Source organism: Ambystoma mexicanum, chromosome 8, assembly GCF_040938575.1.
Source record: "Ambystoma mexicanum isolate Mex_15411 chromosome 8, UKY_AmexF1_1, whole genome shotgun sequence".
NCBI classification, from domain to species: Eukaryota; Metazoa; Chordata; class Amphibia; order Caudata; family Ambystomatidae; genus Ambystoma; species Ambystoma mexicanum.
In genome coordinates, this window is record NC_090929.1 from 1,385,686,403 (window position 1) to 1,385,706,538 (window position 20,136).

A 20,136-nucleotide genomic window follows, 5' to 3' on the forward strand; every position below is an offset into this window, starting at 1 on the left:
AGCACCCTGCAGCCGCTCCGAACTCGTACCTGCAAAATAAAAAGACAGTTAGAGCGCATCGTGAAACAGGCAACAAGCGCTTACTCACGTGCTTCCAGGCGCTTCTATTCATCACACGGGCTCCATCTTCAACTCACTTCAGCCCGTCATCCGCCATCGCCGGAACCCTGCAAAACAAGAGACATCATTACTAAAGACTTTAAAAAGACATTTGAATGACTCGAAACTTACCGTTCGTGCAGTAAACGACGGACAGCAGTCCTCTGAAGTCAAGAGGCCTGTGCTACCTATCCAGTGAAGAAACTGGCTACAGCACCCTGCCCCGAGGCAGATGGAGAGCTTGGCATTCACTTACCTAAGGTGAGAGCGTTAACCTTTGGGGGTCTACAGGAGAGGAGAAGAGGAAAGAGATAGGGACACCCCAATAACCCCAGTTCATTAACCCCATATTTTCTATCTGCAGACATCTTACTCTACACGTCAGGCATACAGTGCACAGAGGTCCAGCCCAAAGAGCCAACCGGGTGCTACACATCACCTTTGAAGATACGGTAGTCGCCCAGTCAAGACCGGCGCCTCTGCGAGAATCAGGTGAGCGTTACAGAACGCAAAGCCTACCGCAAAACTCTCGCCCAGGCGCTATGGAAACCTCGGATACTGACCCCCTAGACCGGTTACTTGGGGAACTGAGGGCAGAAGTGCATGCAACTCGTCAGGAAACAAATGCTCTAAGAAGGGAACTAATTATTTCCAAGGAGAGAACAGACAATCTTGCTAGACAAGTGCTACAGTCACAAGCCGGACAGACCCCGTTACCCGCATCAGGGGCAAATCTTCCTTCAACATCCTCTATGAATCCAGTGCAGATCAACCTACCTGGGAATGTACCTCTGGCCCCGCCTGAGCGATTTTCTGGTGACCCAAAGAGGTTTGCAGTATTTATCAATCAGTGCCGGTTGCACTTCTTATGCCGGCCAGCAGCCTTTCCAACTGATCAAGCTAAAGTAGCTTTTGTACTTTCGTACCTTAGTGGCAATGCGGCAGACTGGTCGATCCCTCTAGTTCATCAAGATGATCCGGTTCTCCATGATTTTCAAGCCTTTCAGCTTAGTATGGAAAAACTGTTCGCAAGACATTCACAGGGGCAGGCCTTGGACAATGAGCTTCTTTCGTTGCGACAGGGTAATCAAGACCTTTTGGCTTATATTGCATCTTTCAATAGACTAATAGTGGAAACTCAATGGCCTGAGGACAAAAGGATTACGCTGTTTTATAGAGGTCTACGTGGAGAGCTCAAAGACGTTTTAGCCCAAGTAGTGAATCCCCCACAAGACTGTTCGGATTACATAGACTTGGTCGTTCAAATAGATCACAGGCTGCAGAACAGGAAGGCCGATCGTTCCAAGTTTGATGCTCGAGTATTTTCCAAACCGCCAACTCCTTCCAAAGGAGTAGACTCCGGGGAACCCATGCAAATAGGGGGTCTGAAAGGTCCTCTAACACAACGGGAGCGGGAAAGGAGGAAACAGTTGCAATTATGCCTATATTGCGGAAACTCAGGGCACTTTCTTCGAGACTGTCCGGTGAAACCTGCCAAGAAGGCAGTAGGAGCTGCAGTTACCAAAGTTACAAACTCTGAGCAGGGAAACGACCTCGCCCGACAAGAATAGAGGTCCTCTTGCCGAGCGTAAAAACCAGTTCCGTGACCTCGCATTTCGTGATACCTATGGTCCTCATTAGCCCTGATAATCCGGATCGATTACATGCAATTGAAGCTTACGTCGACAGCGGTGCCATCGGCAATTATGTGGATCATGAAATGGTTTTGAGGATGAATCTAACTCTTTGTCCCAAGGCTGTAAAGGACGTCATTACTACGGTGGATGGTACGGAGATAGCCTCCGGGCCAGTAACGCATACCACTCAAGAAGTGACGCTAGTAAGTCAAGATGGACACCATGAGAAGATCGTGTTCGATGTGATCAAGGCCCCTCAGTTTCAGATTATTCTAGGAATACCTTGGTTAGAGAAACACAATCCTCTGATCGATTGGCGAGCAAGAACGGTCCAGTTTCCAGAATGTGTCTCTACTTGTCACCCTCCACCTGGTGTTGCACTGGCCGCAATTTCTTCAGAGACTCCCCAGTTACCTCCCGAATACCTAGAATACCAAGATGTTTTCCGGAAGGATCAGGCTAACTCTCTACCTCCTCATAGGTCTTATGACTGCCAGATAGACCTGATACCTGGATCTACTCCTCCTTGTAGTAGAATTTATGCCCTCACCGAGCCTGAGAACCTTCACCTTCGACAATACCTGGATCAATACCTGGCAAATGGGTTTATTCGTCCTTCCAAGTCCCCTGCTTCTTCAGCTTTGTTCTTCGTTCCAAAAAAGGAAGGAGACCTTAGAACTTGTATCGATTATCGCTCCCTGAACCAGATCACCGTTAAGAATAGATATCCGTTACCTTTGATCCCTGAACTCCTGGACCAAGTCAGAAAAGCATGCATATATACAAAGCTGGATCTTAGAGGAGCTTACCACTTGGTACGAGTAAAAGAGGGCGATGAATGGAAGACGGCCTTCCGCACCAAGTATGGGCTATTTGAATATCAGGTCATGCCCTTCGGACTTTGCAATGCCCCGGCCGCCTTTCAATATTTTATGAACGATGTCCTCAGAGAGCTCATAGATGTATGTGTTGTTGTTTACATTGACGACATCCTCGTTTATTCTTCATCGGAATCTGAACATCGGAAACACGTGAAAATGGTCCTCGAAAGATTGCGTCAACACAAACTTTTCGCTAAGTTGGAAAAATGTGTTTTCAACGTGACTGAAGTTGAATTCTTGGGATTCATATTATCACCTGGCGGAGTGCGTATGGATTCAAAGAAGGTCGATGCAGTTCTCAAATGGCCATCACCATCCTCCGTAAAAGGTGTGCAAAGCATGTTAGGCTTCGCTAACTTTTACCGCAGGTTTATCCCCGAGTTCTCTCGAATAGTCCAGCCCATCACTGCCTTGTTAAAGAAAAACAAACGTTTTGAATGGTCTACCGAGGCGGAACAAGCTTTCCAGGATTTGAAGACTAAATTTATCTCTGCACCAATCTTAAAACACCCTCGCCCCGAACTCCCCTACATCGTGGAAACTGATGCTTCAAGCCTTGCCATGGGGGCAGTTCTATCACAAAAGGACCCGGTAACCAATCAGTTGCATCCCGTGGCATTTTGGTCCCGCAAATTCTCGCCTCCTGAAGTCAATTACACGATTACTGACAAGGAACTTCTGGCTATCAAGTCTGCCTTTAAGGCTTGGCGGCATTATCTGCTGGGGGCCCGACACACCGTTACTGTGATTACGGATCACCGAAACCTGCAATATTTGAAAACCGCAAAAGCCAATCCTCTAGACAACTCCGTTGGGCATTATTCTTTGCCGAGTTTGACTTCATAATTACCTATCGACCTGGTACAAAGAACGGTAAAGCCGATGCCCTTTCTCGGATGGGAGTGGAAGAACACTTGATCAACCCTAAACCTGTACCAATCATTCCCGAACAAAGAATTCTGGGTGTAATCGCCACAGAATCCATAGAGGAAGTTAAGGATAAAGCCAGGCAACTTGTAACTCCAGCAGATATACAGAATTGGCATCTGCAGGGAAAGGACTTTGCAGTAAAGGACAACTTATTGTATTTCCAAGAACGATTATACCTACCCAGCACAGATTTACAGAAAAAAGTAATCTCTTGTTATCACGACTCTTTAATGGAAGGTCATCCCGGTATAGCCAAGACCTCAGAAAAGATCAAGCGCTACTTCTGGTGGCCGTCTTGGAAAAAAGATATCAGAGACTTTATAATGTCCTGTGGAGTATGCGCCCAAAACAAGAGTCAAAAGGAAAGACCAGCAGGCCTCTTACGCCCTATTGACATCCCACCTCGCCCTTGGCATACGCTTTCTATGGACTTCATCACCGATCTACCTCCATGCTCCGGATACAATACGATTCTAGTAATCGTGGACTTATTCTCCAAGATGGCGCATTTCATTCCGCTCAAAGGCTTGCCAACAGCAGCAACTCTGGCCCGAGAATTTCTCGAAAACATCGTCCGACTGCACGGTTTTCCTTCGGTTCTAATTTCGGATCGAGGTAGTCAATTTATTTCTCATTTTTGGCGAAGTTGCTGTCGGTCGGCTCAAATTGATGTGAGACTATCGACCAGTCACCACCCTCAGACCGACGGACAAACCGAGAGGACCAATCAAACTCTGGAACAGTATTTACGCTGCATGCTGCAACAAACTGAAAAAACTTGGAAAGATATCCTTTGGATAGCCGAGTATGCCTACAATAACTCTGTCCATTCGGGAACTGGGAAAACCCCATTTTTTCTTTTGTACGGCAGTCACCCTCGAACCTCGGAGTTGGATCCCCTCCAAGATCTTGAAACACCAGCAGTAGACTACCTGCATTCTACAATCACCCAAGCCTTTAAGGAAGCTGTTTCTCACCTTCAAAGGGCTAAAGAACAATACAAGAAAGGAGCAGATCAACATCGGAAGGAAGCCCCTCACTATCAAGTAGGGGATCAAGTCTGGTTATCCACCAAATATCTATCTCTAAAAGGGCCACGCACATTCAACCCAAGATACCTTGGTCCCTATTCCATCACTACCATAGTAAACCCAGTAGCGGTCAAGTTGGACTTGCCCCCGCACATGAAGATACATCCGGTCTTCCACGTCTCTCTATTAAAACCCGTGCAACCTCAAACCCGACTAACCAAATCTCCAAAACCTATCCTAGTGGATGGAGAACTCGAGTTTGAAGTCAAAAGCATTCTGGACTCCAAGATCTCCAAATCTAAACTATTCTACCTAATTGACTGGAAAGGCTACGGCCCCCAAGAGAGATCCTGGGAACCTGCTGAATATGTCCACGCTCCTCGCCTAATCAAAAGATTTCACCGAACATTTCCTGACAAGCCAAAACCCCCGGAGAAGCCCGGTTTGGGAGGGGCCTTGAGGGGGGGTACTGTCATGATCTCTGCTTCCAAAAGGTCAGGGTTTTCCCAACTCCCTTGGAAGCAGATCCATAACCCAGGTTCCGAGTGCCAACCAGTCCCAATTGGGACCTTTTGGACCCAGTCCTGGCGCCAGTGGCACCAGGCTCATAAATATGCCCAGTCCCAGCGCTGGAAGCGCCGGGCTCATAATGCTTGGGTGGACTTACCTGCAGCAGACCATGCTGCTTACTTGCCTGCCAGTTGAGCCTCTGATCCTCTTCTGTTTGGAACTACTTTTCCTGTTGGGTGGGGCTGGAGCCACTCCCTAGATTTAGAACACTGGAACTCTTCTGGAAGGCAGGAACTCTTTTCTTACCAGGAACTCTTTTCTTACTTAGGCGTGGCTGTGGAAGGAGACACCTAAGCACTACAGGAGGCTATTTAAACCACACCCGGTGGATGAATCTTGCTTTGCGTTATTCTGCACCCTCTGCAGCAGGACGCTCATCGTGTCTTCTGCATCCAGTCCTGGGCCTAAGGAAAAAGGCTTACCATCCTGAATCCAGTCTTCAGCAACACCTATAAAGACAAGAAAGAACAGGTTAGCATTCCGGCATCTGAAAGGCAAAGGCTTACCTACTCTTCGTGCGCTCCGGAGGTCTTCATACTGCATTCCGGCATCTGAAAGACAAAAGCTTACCAACTCTTCGCACGCTCCGGAGGCCTTCGGCGCTGCATCCGCATCTGAAAGACAAAACAAGGTGCGTTTAAAGACATTGGGGAACTTTAATACTCACGTGCCATTACTCCTTTCCACATCTAATCCAGTGGGTATTCCGGCACCCTGCAGCCGCTCCGAACTCGTACCTGCAAAATAAAAAGACAGTTAGAGCGCATCGTGAAACAGGCAACAAGCGCTTACTCACGTGCTTCCAGGCGCTTCTATTCATCACACGGGCTCCATCTTCAACTCACTTCAGCCCGTCATCCGCCATCGCCGGAACCCTGCAAAACAAGAGACATCATTACTAAAGACTTAAAAAGACATTTGAATGACTCGAAACTTACCGTTCGTGCAGTAAACGACGGACAGCAGTCCTCTGAAGTCAAGAGGCCTGTGCTACCTATCCAGTGAAGAAACTGGCTACAGCACCCTGCCCCGAGGCAGATGGAGAGCTTGGCATTCACTTACCTAAGGTGAGAGCGTTAACCTTTGGGGGTCTACAGGAGAGGAGAAGAGGAAAGAGATAGGGACACCCCAATAACCCCAGTTCATTAACCCCATATTTTCTATCTGCAGACATCTTACTCTACACGTCAGGCATACAGTGCACAGAGGTCCAGCCCAAAGAGCCAACCGGGTGCTACACATCACCTTTGAAGATACGGTAGTCGCCCAGTCAAGACCGGCGCCTCTGCGAGAATCAGGTGAGCGTTACAGGATTCACTGCAGTGGGTCATGTCTTGTCTTTTAAAGCCAGGAGGCATAATTTGATAAAACATCAATGATGGCCAGAATATATCAGAAGCCATCCTGGTCTCCCTGGAACGGGCCCATATCCAGAAGATCAGACTGCCATTGTTGATTGATATCAGATACCATGGTCATTTGTCGTTTAAAAGTTTTTGAACCAGCTTGTGCAGCACGTAGGACTCCTGGACCCAAAAACCCCATATTGACAGTTCTCCTTGACACATTCTCACCATCAGTTCTCAGTTTACGATAGAAGACCTCAACACCTCCATAACTAAGAACACCCCCTTAATCATAGTACTTTCTGGACAGCTTTACGTGGGACATGTTCACCCCATTGACGTTGGACTTAAAGACACAACTACATTTTACAAACAACAGATTTTTATTGACATTTACAACATCAGATTTTACTCAGACTTACACCAAAAGATTTGTATTTACATTGAATATCTGGGGCTGACTGCTGCAGTACAGTCATCAATCCGGCTGCAAGTTCTGCAATATGCTCAATTACTTCATACACACTCCGCCGTTCAAGTCGATAGGAAACATACACAGTAAATTGGTGGCTGTTAGTGGTCCATAAAGTTCCCCATCAAACGGCCAATATCCTTTAATAGCTAGGACACGATGCTGCATTTCGTACATAGCCAGCTTCAATGAAATTACCACAGGTCTCCTTAAATTGTTAAAACCCCCTTTATTGAGATTTTGTCAGTAGATGTCCAGTGTAGGGTAGCATCTGCTGGAACATATGTTCATGATACATAACACATTGTTACATTTATGCTTGTATGCTCATATTTATAGATAACACAACATCCTTCGGGATATATTGCCTAAATGCTCTTTAAGTAAAGCCAACATTAATTTCTGTACACATCTACTGGCAGGCTTCACATTAAATTGGCAGCTTCCCAACAGGTGTTAATTTTGTATTTTCTGCAAATAAGCATTAATGCATGTATATTACCTACATTCTCAATCTTCATAGGTCAGTTTATGGGGCACCATGCACATTTCTCTGTATTAATGGCGTAAATATACTTTATACTGCCACTGACAAACTAATTTTCAATTATACTTCTAACACATAGCGGACGCCCCTGTCTGAACTGCTTCATTGTCAAGAGGGACTTCTTATACGCCACTTGTATAGCCCACAACATTTTAGACATGCATTGTTCCGCCCCTTTCCAAACCCTTTAGATGGGTTGACGGCTGTGTTTAGATGCATCATTTTTACAAGACGTTTAGTGCTCAACATGTAGCATATTTTACACAGTGATTTGTCTGTATAGGATATTTCCAGACATTCATGAGCCTCCTGCTGTGGATCATTCATTTTATACCCGGTGCACCATTTGTGAAAGCTTTGTTTTATACACGTTTTCACCAATATGGCTGTGAAGCCCTGGATGGTGATATTAGCCCTGGTCACAGCTGTTGTGACTGCATCGTCTTCAACACTATTGGTCTCCATTATTGACATACATTGCTTACACAGTCTATTATTGAGATTCCCCAGATTGAGCAGCTGACACAGTAAACATTGAAAGTGTCTGATCCAGCTTGTCTCTCCTCATTGTGGTCCTTTTTATTAGCTAGAAGTTGTAGACAAAAACAGAAATGCATGGTTTTAACTCCTGGTTAGGTGTCACAACCCTCAAAAGGTACAAGCGTTAGTTGAAAACATATACACACCGACTGCCACGACATCTGATGTTGGCACTCCATGTCCTTCTATATTCCCCAAATGTTCAGGGTGTCGGGGTCACTCGCCCTCACCTCAACTCATTCTGCATGATCATGGATTTGGATCCATTGTCTTCAGACTCCATTTCGCCATGTTGCATATCTAAACATGATGGTACAGGCTCTATGCCCATGGGCAGCTCGAGAACGGCATCAGCACCGGTAGCTATTTCCAAATTAACCACATCTTCAGCTGCACTCGCCTGACTGCTCTCACTGAGCACCCGATCTTCAAGGTCCGCCATCGAAGTCTGAGAGGTGTCCATTGTATCAAGACTGTTGTATCTTCTCCTAAGGCAATATGGTAAATAACTATCATGAGGATCTCTGGGGCTGCCAGAGGCTGTTTTCTACTTGTCGTAACTGTAGGTGTTCATATTTACAGTTTGCTTCACAACACGCTGGCTAGCCCTGAGAAGTATTAAGAGAGCATGTGTTTTCAAGGCCTACAATAACAACTATACATATACGCATTGTGAGATCCCACCTCTAATAGCACCATAGCCTTAGTATCGCCCATAGACATACACCTATTTATATGAAATCCATTGCAGTTCTTATCAAATGTATATAAAATGTATATTGAATTTATATTGAAAAGGTTGCGTGGTCACCAGATGTATTGGGGGTCAGTTAAATGTATTGGGGTTTGGGTAAATCTATATCACATTTATATATCAAACTCACAACTCTCACGCCTAGAAACACTAGTGTACCGGCGAGTAATAAATGACTCATATCATATCATATCACTGAATGGAATTCTTATCAAATGTATATACAATTCATATACAATTGACATGATTTTTGGTAGTGGTCACCACATTTATTGGGGCTCAATTAAATTAATAGGGGTTCAGATACATCGCTATCAAATGGTACATACACTACAGTGGGGTTATTATCACGTTTATAAAAATGTATAGGGGTTCAGGGGCATGATAACCTGGTGGGCCACCTGTCAACTGAAACGCTTGATGAAAGGTATTCCACTCTGCTACTGACACCCATAGACTCTGCTATCAGGGGCTCAGTGGATAGGGGGTGACACCTGATGAAGTCCCATGACTAAAGCTGGAGGATAACCCGAGAAGACCATGGAGGCGGGGGACGACCTCCTGGTCCATGAAGTAGGCTCTAGATGAGATATATAGTGAAGCCCACAAGTTCCCCAGTCCATTCCCAGCCTTCTAGGTATCAGTACCCTTACAATTCCTGGAACACCTGGGCAAATCATTGTGAAGTGATGTACCTCAGATCAGAAGTCACGGTTACACAGGTGGAGAAACATGGTACCAGTAGGCAGACCCTCCTAATATCAGCTCAAAATGTTTTTTTGTTTATTTCTTTTTTGGATTTATTTCATTACGAACTTTTACACATTCTTAAATATAATGTTATCGAATAAGACAATAACAACAAATATCATAATATACATTCTCAGTTCCTAAAACCATATGAAAAGAAGTTTCCATATAAATAATTAAAAAACTTAAAACTGCAGCACAGTCCCTAATTCAATCGGATTAGCAGCAAGTTGCATTTCAATACATCGCCACAGATGATAAAAGTGCATAGATTCAGAGTCGGAATTTAGCAACAGCATTCTCTGGACTTAATAGCGTCATAGTTTCTTACATAAGGTCCCAAAATACACATATAAACTGAGCCTAATACCAAACATTCTGTAAAAAGATGTTTAACAGTCTCTAAAATATGGGGGAATATACATAAACGACAATGGGGGTCATTCCGAGTATGACGGTACGGGGTTAACGGCACCGGTAAGGATGCCGGTGCCGTTAACCCCCTACCGCCGCATTCCGAGGTCCATTACCAGCCGCCCTTAGCGGGACCCGTTAAGGGACCATGCAGCTAATAACGGGCCCGCTATTTGCGGGCCCGTTATTAACTCATTCCCCATTCCGATTGAGCTCTATGGGGGCTCGAATGGGAATAGGGAATGGTTTTTTAAATGGGGACTTACCGGGTCTGCATAGGTCGGAATGCCCGGTAAGTCCCCATTCCGACACCACAGACCCGGACACGGGTTTGGAGGCAGCCATGGTGCTATTTGCACCATGGCTGCCTCCAAACTCGTAATGACCCCCAATGTCTCTGTGTAAATTAGAGTTTTGGTTGGAGGTCTTTTACAGATAACACCGGGAGTCAGTTTATTTCAATACGAAGGAACAGATCCCATACTGCTGGACTAGGACTCTTTAATATATACCACATTAGACACAAATATATCATTCTTCAGAGTAGATAAATGCTTATTACAAACAACCAAGATGGTCTGTGTCTAGTGCCTCCAACTGTACTACCCGGCCGGACCATGAAAGTGAAAGTCTGACAGCTTGGCAGGGTCAGAGACAATGCTCGAGAGTTGTGCTCTCTTGTACAGCTGCCCATTAGCCTTGGGAGCTGTGCCCACTAACTTGGAAGACAAGAACAAATAAACACCCACCATGCAGGAGCTGTAAAGTGAGCTTCTGCAGATCAGCTCTGGCAGCAGAGACCTATCACCAGGAAATCATTTAAAACAAATACCACCTTCATGGTAAACATTTTACAGTTGCCTAGAACTATATTTCTCAACTTATTGAATAAATATGAAAAAATTAGTAATATGTTCCTTGTGAAACAATCTTTCTTCCTAAAACATCTTACAGAAACATCATATTCTGATTATTATAAAATCGAACATTCAGGTCTAATTCATACCTACACATTTAGAATGAACATATGTATGCATTTCACAAAGAAGCAACGTGTCTACTAGAAATAGTATTGAAAGAAAAGGTCCTACTCTAGTTGTCGCCTTCTTCAGGATTATACATTAAAAAAACAAATCAGAACAAGAAACGACATACAAAAAGACAATTAAAAATTACAATTAGCATCCTTAAAATAGTGATTTGCTAAGGAGTACAAATCTTCTCACTGTATTGCATTTTCTATTCTGCATCATTGCAAAGGATTAATTCATCATACTTCTGTGATAAATATTGGAACAAGAGAACAAGACAGAAGTAAAAAGGAAGACATCAATCAATTAAAATGATTACGCCTTATTTCATATTTAGTCATTATCAACATGTATAAATCACTATTTAATTATTACTGAATTTTATATCAAAATAGCACTTAAAACGTGACAATTGCATGAACACATTCTAAGTCAAGACCGGAAGCGAGCATTATGCATTATCCTTCAACTTCTTTAAACTTTACTCACCCATATTATCGTATTCTATGACAAGACCGGAGGAGAGCATTATGCTTATTCTTCTTTAATCCTGCTTAACAACAGCTTTTCAAATCTTCACTTTTCATTTTTTTTTTTTTTTTTAAAGATGCCCAACTTGCATGAAAATAAAGAAACAACAAAATACATTGAAATAACAGAGGTGCATCAACTACATTTCCCATGAGTCTCTGGCCCCCTTGTAGTCCTAGCCTCCATCCTATCCTCCAATGAGCTGTACTCCTCAGGTATAAGTGTCCCTCTGGCTAGGTGCCTTCCTCTTCTTTTGTGCTGCTTTTCGACAGATAAGTACCCTATTACTCTATTCCGATTTTCATTAGATTATATGCACAATTGTTATAAGTGCAGCGTATTCGCCGCGGCGCGTACAACAACATACTCTTGTAGCGATGTGTATTATAGTTAACTTATTGATATTTGAGTCATGAATATTTAGTGTCTAAATATGTAAATTATATATATTTAAATAATTCCGAACGCGGTTTCAAGTTTCTATTTACGTTATTTCGGGCCCGCAGGTGATCTCGCTTGCATCGGTGCCTCAAAAGTGATCACGTCAAAGCGGACGTTCCTGCGGCCTGAGGCAGTTTCACTAGCCTGACAGGAACGTCTCCGCGCATTTCAAGAGCACGCGCATGCGCAATAGGCTCTAATACCATACGTTTCAATCGCGAACAGTGGAATAAACGTACAGCCGCACCGGAGCACATTACACTGCCCATTAGGCATATCTCCTCGGAATTTTACAGCGTTTCCTCTAATCTAAAGAGGCTGAACCCGAATTAGGGTTGAAAAAAAAGTTTTGTTCGTACTGAAGGAAATGCCTGACCTGCATTTGCAGAACACACAGGTTAACACAGCAGAGCTACAAGCCTGCAGCTGCTTCTCCCTACTACTAAGCCACAGAAATGGCCTCTGACAGACCAGAGGAGTACTGGTATGACTGCAGCGACCAGGAACCTGAGCTCCTGGAGGAGAGGATCGACCTCTCACAGAGCTTGATCTTGCAGGACCCATTGCTAAGATTATGGACCTGGCGGAGAGGTCCAAGGACACTGGCGAGCCAGTGGACCCCTTGATACTGGCAGGATGGGATCAGAGAACCGTCTGTCTGCTTGGAAACGCAAATAGCGCAAAATCGGCAGAGAGAAGAAGATCTATGTTATTGAAGATCGATAACAAGCTGGGGGACCTAGCATCCTATGAAGTTGGTGAAGGTGCGCTTGGCCTACTATTTGGCGACACGTTCGTCAAGGAGATTAATACATTTGTAGGGGCCTACACAGCGCTCGAGAAAGCACAATCCTCTATAAGAAAAGTTTTCCCCAGTCGGGTTTTTGCAGGGGCCGGCCGTTTTAGAGGTCGTTCATCCGGCCGCTACAGCGGCAACAGGAGACCTCAGGGCCCGAGATCCCAGTACTGGGAATCCCGGCAACAAGACTCATTCTTTCCCAATGGAGGTAGAGGATTCAGGGGACACCGAGGCAGAGGATACTACAGGCAAAACAATCCCACAGGTGAGAGAAAAGTCAGTTATATACCCCCCAGTGGGCGGGAGAACCCTGCTTTTCATGCACAATTGGCGCAAGCTTTCATCAGACGCTTGGGTTCTACAGACTGCGCAGGGATTCCACCTAGATTTCATAGCAGAGCCACAGCAGCAAGCTGCCCCGCATCGCATGCAGATTCCCTTAGCAGAAAGGAGGTTTCTAGATGCAGAGATTCGCGACCTAACGCGCAAGCAAGCCATAGAGAGAGCCCAACCCCACTGTACGGGTTTCCTCAGCAACATATTCCTTGTCCATCGAAAGGGAAAGGAGCGTCCGGTTATCAACCTGAAAGAGCTAAACAGCTGGCTCATATACAGACATTTCAAGATGGAGGGAATCCATCTTCTTTCAGACCTTCTCAGGAAGAATGATAGGTTAGCACGTCTAGACTTGAAGGACGCCTACCTCACAATACCCATATCTCTGCAGTTCCGAACCTACTTACAGTTCGAGTGAGAGAGGGAGATCTGGCAGTTCAAAACTCTTCCTTTCGGACTAGCCTCAGCTCCCTGGGCCTTTACGAAACATTTGAGGACACAAGCAACAGCCCTGAGGAACCAAGGTATTCGGATGATCATCTACCTAGACGACATCCTACTCATGGCAGAAGACAGGGAGAGATTGAAGAGCCAGGTACAATATGCAACATCTCTCATAGCAGGACTAGGATTTCTGGTCAGCACCGAGAAATCAGTACTGACTCCCTCCAGAAGAATAGAATTCCTAGGCTTCACTGTAGACACCAGGAAGGCCACGTTGGAACTCCTGTCCATCAAGATAAGAGCGATAAAGAAGGACCTGAGACCAGCTCTGAGGAAAACAGTTATATCGCTTCAGAATCTAGCCAGGATAGTTGGGCTGCTTGCAGCCTCCATCCAGGAGATCTTTCCCGGTCCCTTACATTATCGAGCCCTAAAGAGGCTCAAGATCAAGTATTTACGGAAGGGCTGGAGATACCATCGGCTAGTACCTTTGGACGAGGACAGCAGGACAGAACTCAGATGGTGGCTTCAGAATATGGAGGCCTGGAATGGCCGCGCCATATTTAGAGACCTTCCAGAGCTCACCATAGAATCTGACGCCAGCAGATCAGGATGGGGAGCCAAGTGCTGAAGCACGGAAACAGGAGGAAAATGGTCGCAGAAAGAGTTAGCCCTGCACATCAACTGCCTGGAACTACTAGCAGGTTCTTTCGCAGTCAGAGCCTTCACGAAAGACAGAGCGAAATGTTGCATCCTCTTGAGGATGGACAACATATCGGCTGTAAGGTATATCAACAAACTAGGAGGCACGAGATCCAAGAGGCTGGCAGAACTAGCCAAGGATTTCTGGCACTCCTGTTTAGAGAGGGAGGTAGAAGTCAGAGCCGAGTATCTTCCGGGAGTGAGGAACACAGTGGCAGACTGGAACTCCAGATACTTAGTAGATTCCAGCGACTGGGCTCTACACTGTTCAGTCTTCATCAAGCTACAACAAAGATGGGGGCGCCTGCATACAGATCTCTTTGCCTCCAGGCTGAATGCATAACTACCCAGCTACTTCAGCTGGAGACTGGACCCGGGAGCGATAGGCACAGACGCCTTCCTGCACCACTGGGGGGCCACACACATTACGCATTTTCCCCATTTGCGATGCTGGCGAGGGCACTAGCCAAGGTGCGCAGAGACAGAGCAGAAGTGGTCATAGTGACACCGGAAGGGAGATCGCAAGCGTGGTTTCCAGTTCTGATGGAACTTTCCACGGATTTCCCCCAGAGGATTTCTCATAGGCAGGATCTGTTATTAGATCCGACAGGAGCTCCTCATCCGCTGATTCAGAAACAGACGCTAACCCTCTTAGCCTGCAGAGTTTCAGGCGCAGATGGTGCTTGCTGGGGCTTTCAGAGGAAGCTACAGAGCTTATCAAGGTGTCATGGGCCCCTCCACTACCAGGAGCAAGCCTGGGATTTATGGTGCAGGGAGAGGAGTCTTTCTCCCATTTCAGTCCCTCTAGTGCAGGTAGTGAATTCTTTAGCATCTCTTACCCCTAAAGGGAGGGCCTTCAGAACTGTAGGAGTGTACAGGTCAGCCACATCAGCGGGGCACAATTTAGTAGACTGAGTGCCGGTAGGAGAGCACCCAGCAGTAACTAGACTGTTAAAAGGAATAAAAGTCAGCAAGCCGCCAAAGCCAAGATACTCATCCCTATGGGACGTTAATAAGATACTCTACTTATTTGAACAATGGCCCACAAATGACCTATTATCGAAAATTCAGCTCTCAGGGAAGCTAGCTACACTGCTATGTCTGGTATCCTGTAGGAGAGTGTCAGACGTCAGAGCGCTGGAAATCGATAGGAAGATTTTCTATCCTGAGGGAGTAGCTTTTAATCTAGCGCAGCGTACCAAGACCAACTCCGAAATTATTACCTATCCCTACTTTCCCGACAATAGCAAGCTCTGCGTAGCGCAATGTATAAAAGCGTATGAGGCAGCGACAGCAGATGCAAGGCCTAGAAATGTGACGCAACTACTGATAGCGCGCAGAAAACCATATAAGGCAGTTGCCCCAGCTACTATTTCAAGATGGGTCAAGGAGGTAATGGACAAGGTAGGTATAGACATTTCTGTGTTCGGAGCTCACTCGACCAGAGGAGCAATGGCTTCTGGAGCTTTTGCAGCAGGCGTTCCACTGCAAGAGATCATGAAGGCTGCAGACTGGTCCAGTGAATCTGTCTTCAGGACTTTCTATTTTAAGCCAGTACGCAATATTGCAGCGGCAGTAATACAAAGCTTCGAACATGCATAATGCTCGCCTCCGGTCTGTGAAGATTGCCAAAGCGCTTAACGCAGGAAGTCTTGATTCTATTAAAGACACGGAGACGAGCATTATCCCTTCCAAGAGGAATTTGGTGGGCAGTAAGAGCTTACACATCTTGACAGCAAAGGAATTGTGCAGACGTTTTAACTGAGTGGAATATTGTATCAGAAACCAGGAGTGATAAATGTGTATTTATGATGTGGTTTACGGAAAATTCCTCTCACCCCCCTTACATTTGTGATCTCTTTCCACAGAGGGGAGGACCAGAAGAATCCTCGAGAGCAACCAGCTAGCAGAGCAACAGTGAGGATCTAGGAACCGTACAGAATAGTGAAGCCAGCGAGTTCAATTATGAGACTGTTGCTAGACTGTTGTTAAAGTTATAGAGTTCGAAAACAGGCAAAGAAGAGGAAGGCACCTAGCCAGAGGGACACTTATACCTGAGGAGTACAGCTCATTGGAGGATAGGATGGAGACTAGGACTACAAGGGGGCCAGAGACTCATGGGAAATGTAGTTGATGCACCTCTGTTATTTCAATGTATTTTGTTGTTTCTTTATTTTCGTGCCAGTTGGGCATCTTTAAAAAAAAAAAAAATGAAAAGCGAAGATTTGAAAAGCTGTTGTTAAGCAGGATTAAAGAAGAACGAGCATAATAATCGCCGCTGTGTCTTTAATAGAATCAAGACTTCCTGCGCTAAGCGCTTTGGCAATCTTCATTATCGTCCACTGGGGAAGCGGGTCGGAGACTTGGCATCGCTGACTTCAAAAGGAACGCATCCTACAATTTCCAAAAATCGTCAGCAGCCTCTGGGGTCTCTTTTACACCCCTGTCATAATGACTCGGGAGTAGAAGAGGGTTTTCTCTTCCAGGTCTGGATACTCCCCTGTTTGTTCAACTCTTCCTGGGTGATTATAGCAGACGTGTTGGATGATTTACCGCTCTCTGATTGAATGGTGTTGCCCCCAATTAGGGTCTCCAGTGAATCCAATCCCTCCCGAAGGGGACACACCCCCTGTGCCACAGCCTCTATGAGCAAATCTCCCAGTACTTTTTTAAAATGAGCACCAGGTCGATATCCATCTCTGTATTAGTGCCCTCCTGTACCTCCCCACTCCATGCATGTTCTTCTATTTGCTAAGGCAAATGGGTAAGGCGCTCCCTCACTAAGCTTCATACGATTAAAAACCAAACTTAAGAAAAATAAAATAAAAACAAAAAAACAAAGAAAGTAACTCCGCCAGTGTGTATTTTTGGGTCATTTTTTCATGTTTTTTACTCACTTTTTGTCTCTCCCACGTCATTAGTCCTCTCTCCTACAACATCCATTACACAACATGCACAGGCAATTATGCAAATTAGGTGATTATTTCATTTAGCTACTTCTGATGACTTTTAGGACAACCAATAGCTAATTTCCTTATTGAGGAGTTGGCAACACTGCTCTCTACAGTCTTTGGAGCTCGGAGTTACAGCCCGCAATGCGGTTAGAAGCACCCGCTATTAACGAGAGGGTGAGCAGGCCCCCAATGTGCACCAAGGTGACCACAGGCCCTGCTTGGGCTCTCTGACTGTTGGGCCTTGCTCCGGCGCTGTTCTTACATGACACAACCATTTTCTGGAACGGAATGAGTTTGCTGAGCATTACCCACACGACATACCCCATTCCACACAATATTACATGTTACTACAACTCGCGTAATGCTAATAACGTTTAGAATTGAGCTATGTGCTCTGCAGACTATGGTGTACTTTGTCTGTGCTAAAGAGCAGAAAAGAAGAGGGGACCTAAACAGGATGTGAGATAATATGCCCAAGAGGAAGGAGATGGAGAGAAGGAACTACAACACTAAAAGTACTGATGGGGATTTGTAGTTCCATAAAGTTGCTTTGTAAAATAACAAAAAAATAAAAAATCTGGAAAAGTGTAAAGTTTTGAAACTACTGAAGATTAACATTTGAAGAAGTTGAAGCATAATGCATAACGGGCGCCTACATGTCTTTCACATAATCAAGACTCCTTGAGCTGTAAGCCTGGGTAATCTTCATTGTTCCGTAAAACTAATGTATACTACAAATATATGGAACATATATGTCAACATTCTTTGTTCCATTCGGTAGATGCTACCCCAGTCCTGCTTTTAACGTTGCATTCCGGTACTTGTAGTCCTGGATTTCCCATTTATAAATCCAGGATGGTAAGTCCAAGAATGCAAAGTTAAAACCAGGACTGGACTAGTTCCTGGCGAATGGAATGGAATGGATATGTCGGCATGTTTGTATGGAAAAGATGAGACACGGCTAATTGCACCAATTGAACTGCTTATTAGATAGCAGTATGTTGTTAAAGTTGGTTACTCGCCCTGGTAGGGATGTTACTGTGGAAATTAACGATGACCATACTGGGATGCAATCATTTGATCTTGGTGACTATACCTAATCTTACGTCGAAAAAAGAAAAAGGAAGAAGGAACAGGCGTGGGCATTCTATGTAAGCAATGAGCAATTTAAATCGGTAGAATTACATCCAACATACAGGTTTAATTGTTTTCTTACCCTTCCAGGATAAGACGCAGGTATAAACCCAGAGGCAGTCATCGGTCGTTAATGAAGTGCCATGACCGTCTGCAGAAGCATTACATAGTAATTTGCACCGCACCCAGCACACAAGCTGTATCAGGAAATGAGCGAGGGCAAACACACAGAACATCCGTAGCCACTTTAAAGTAGATGGAATTAAAAATGCTTGCAAGCCATATACAGATTATTGAGGCCTCACTTAATTCTGACAGGAAAAAGGAGCAGATAGCGTCCAATGAGACTGTTTGGTCTGAACTTCAGTTCACCGCACAATTGCAAGGTAGAGAAAGGATATGTTTAGCATCCAGCTCCTTTAATTTCCCTAAAACAGAGCATAATGACAGAACAAAGCTGCAGTGACGACTTTAAAACAGTAGCCTCGGGGAACAAAATAAATGAGTTCTTAAAACTATTTTCAGGCTAAACAGGGCCGCAACACATCCTTTCATAATCGTATGTGCTTCAGGTCATCTTCTACAAACAAGAAAATCCCAATTCTGCTTACACCTGTGGCAGCAAGCTGTGAGAGCAAGTTGTTTTCTGACTGACAGCCTGCTAGTGTTGGTTTTGTCATCGAGGTGTGTGCCAAGGCTCGTACTAGTTCATAGGGCAATGCCCGAACCAAAAGCACAAAATGCTAGTGTGGGCCAGTATTTTTGGCCAAAGTGGCCCACTTGTTTGGCCAGTATGTGCCAATTTGTTGAGTTACTCTGCTATGTGGCTAGTAGTAGTTATGGCCAGTGTTGCTGAATAAATATTCTTTAAAATGCACAATTTGCATCACATTTTATTTAAAAAATCTCCCCCATTGGGTACTATTCAAAAGGTCTATCACAAAAGGAATGAATTGTCATTTGACACCGTGGGCCACTTTTTCATTGGCACCGAGATATTATGCCCCAGTCCGACCGTGCCCGGGTGTGTGCGTGCTCCCCCATCATCCACCCCGGTTCTGGTTGACTCGGTCCATCACCATCTTGATGTCGGGTCTGTGCAGCTGCTCTGCTTCTTGGAGTTTCTCTGTGTTCCTGTCCCATTGCTGGGGATCCACTGCCTTCTGCATCCTAAAGGCCCGGGGCTCCACCCTCCGGTTCTCACTGCTGTAGCCCTCGATGGGGACGTCATCCATGAACCCGATGGCGGAGAAGCGAGGGACCCCGGGGACCTCCTCTGAGACGCAGGCGAGGAAACTGCGCTGAAAATTCGAACCTGGGAGAGAGATAGGAGGGAGGGGGTCAGAGAGCGGAGATTCCGGGGTGTAAGACTTCCCTCCCTTCAAGGGCGGGCGAGCAGTTGCAGGATGTTACCTTTTTTACAAAAAAGTAACACTTCATTCACTCGCAAAGTTCACCTGGCGGCTGGCACCGTGGTTTCTCGTGCTGACTCACTGCCTGCAGGCCCTAATCATGGAGAGCAGATCAGAGTAGGCAGGGCCTGCAGGCAGCCCTGAGCCAGTGCAAGACACCATGGCGCACTAACAAACCGGCCCAGACATGGGCTTCAAACCGCCCCCTCACCCGCCTCCAAGTGATTTTGGCCCGTAGCCGAACGACCAATGAGTCAATCCAACCATGGCTCTCTGGCAGATCTGAAAAGCAAGAGGGTAAGGTAAGTTAGTAGGGCTGAGTAGGGAAAAAGCGCAAGAGAGCTGTGATGTGCTGTTGGCAGCTTCTGCTTGGTTTACACG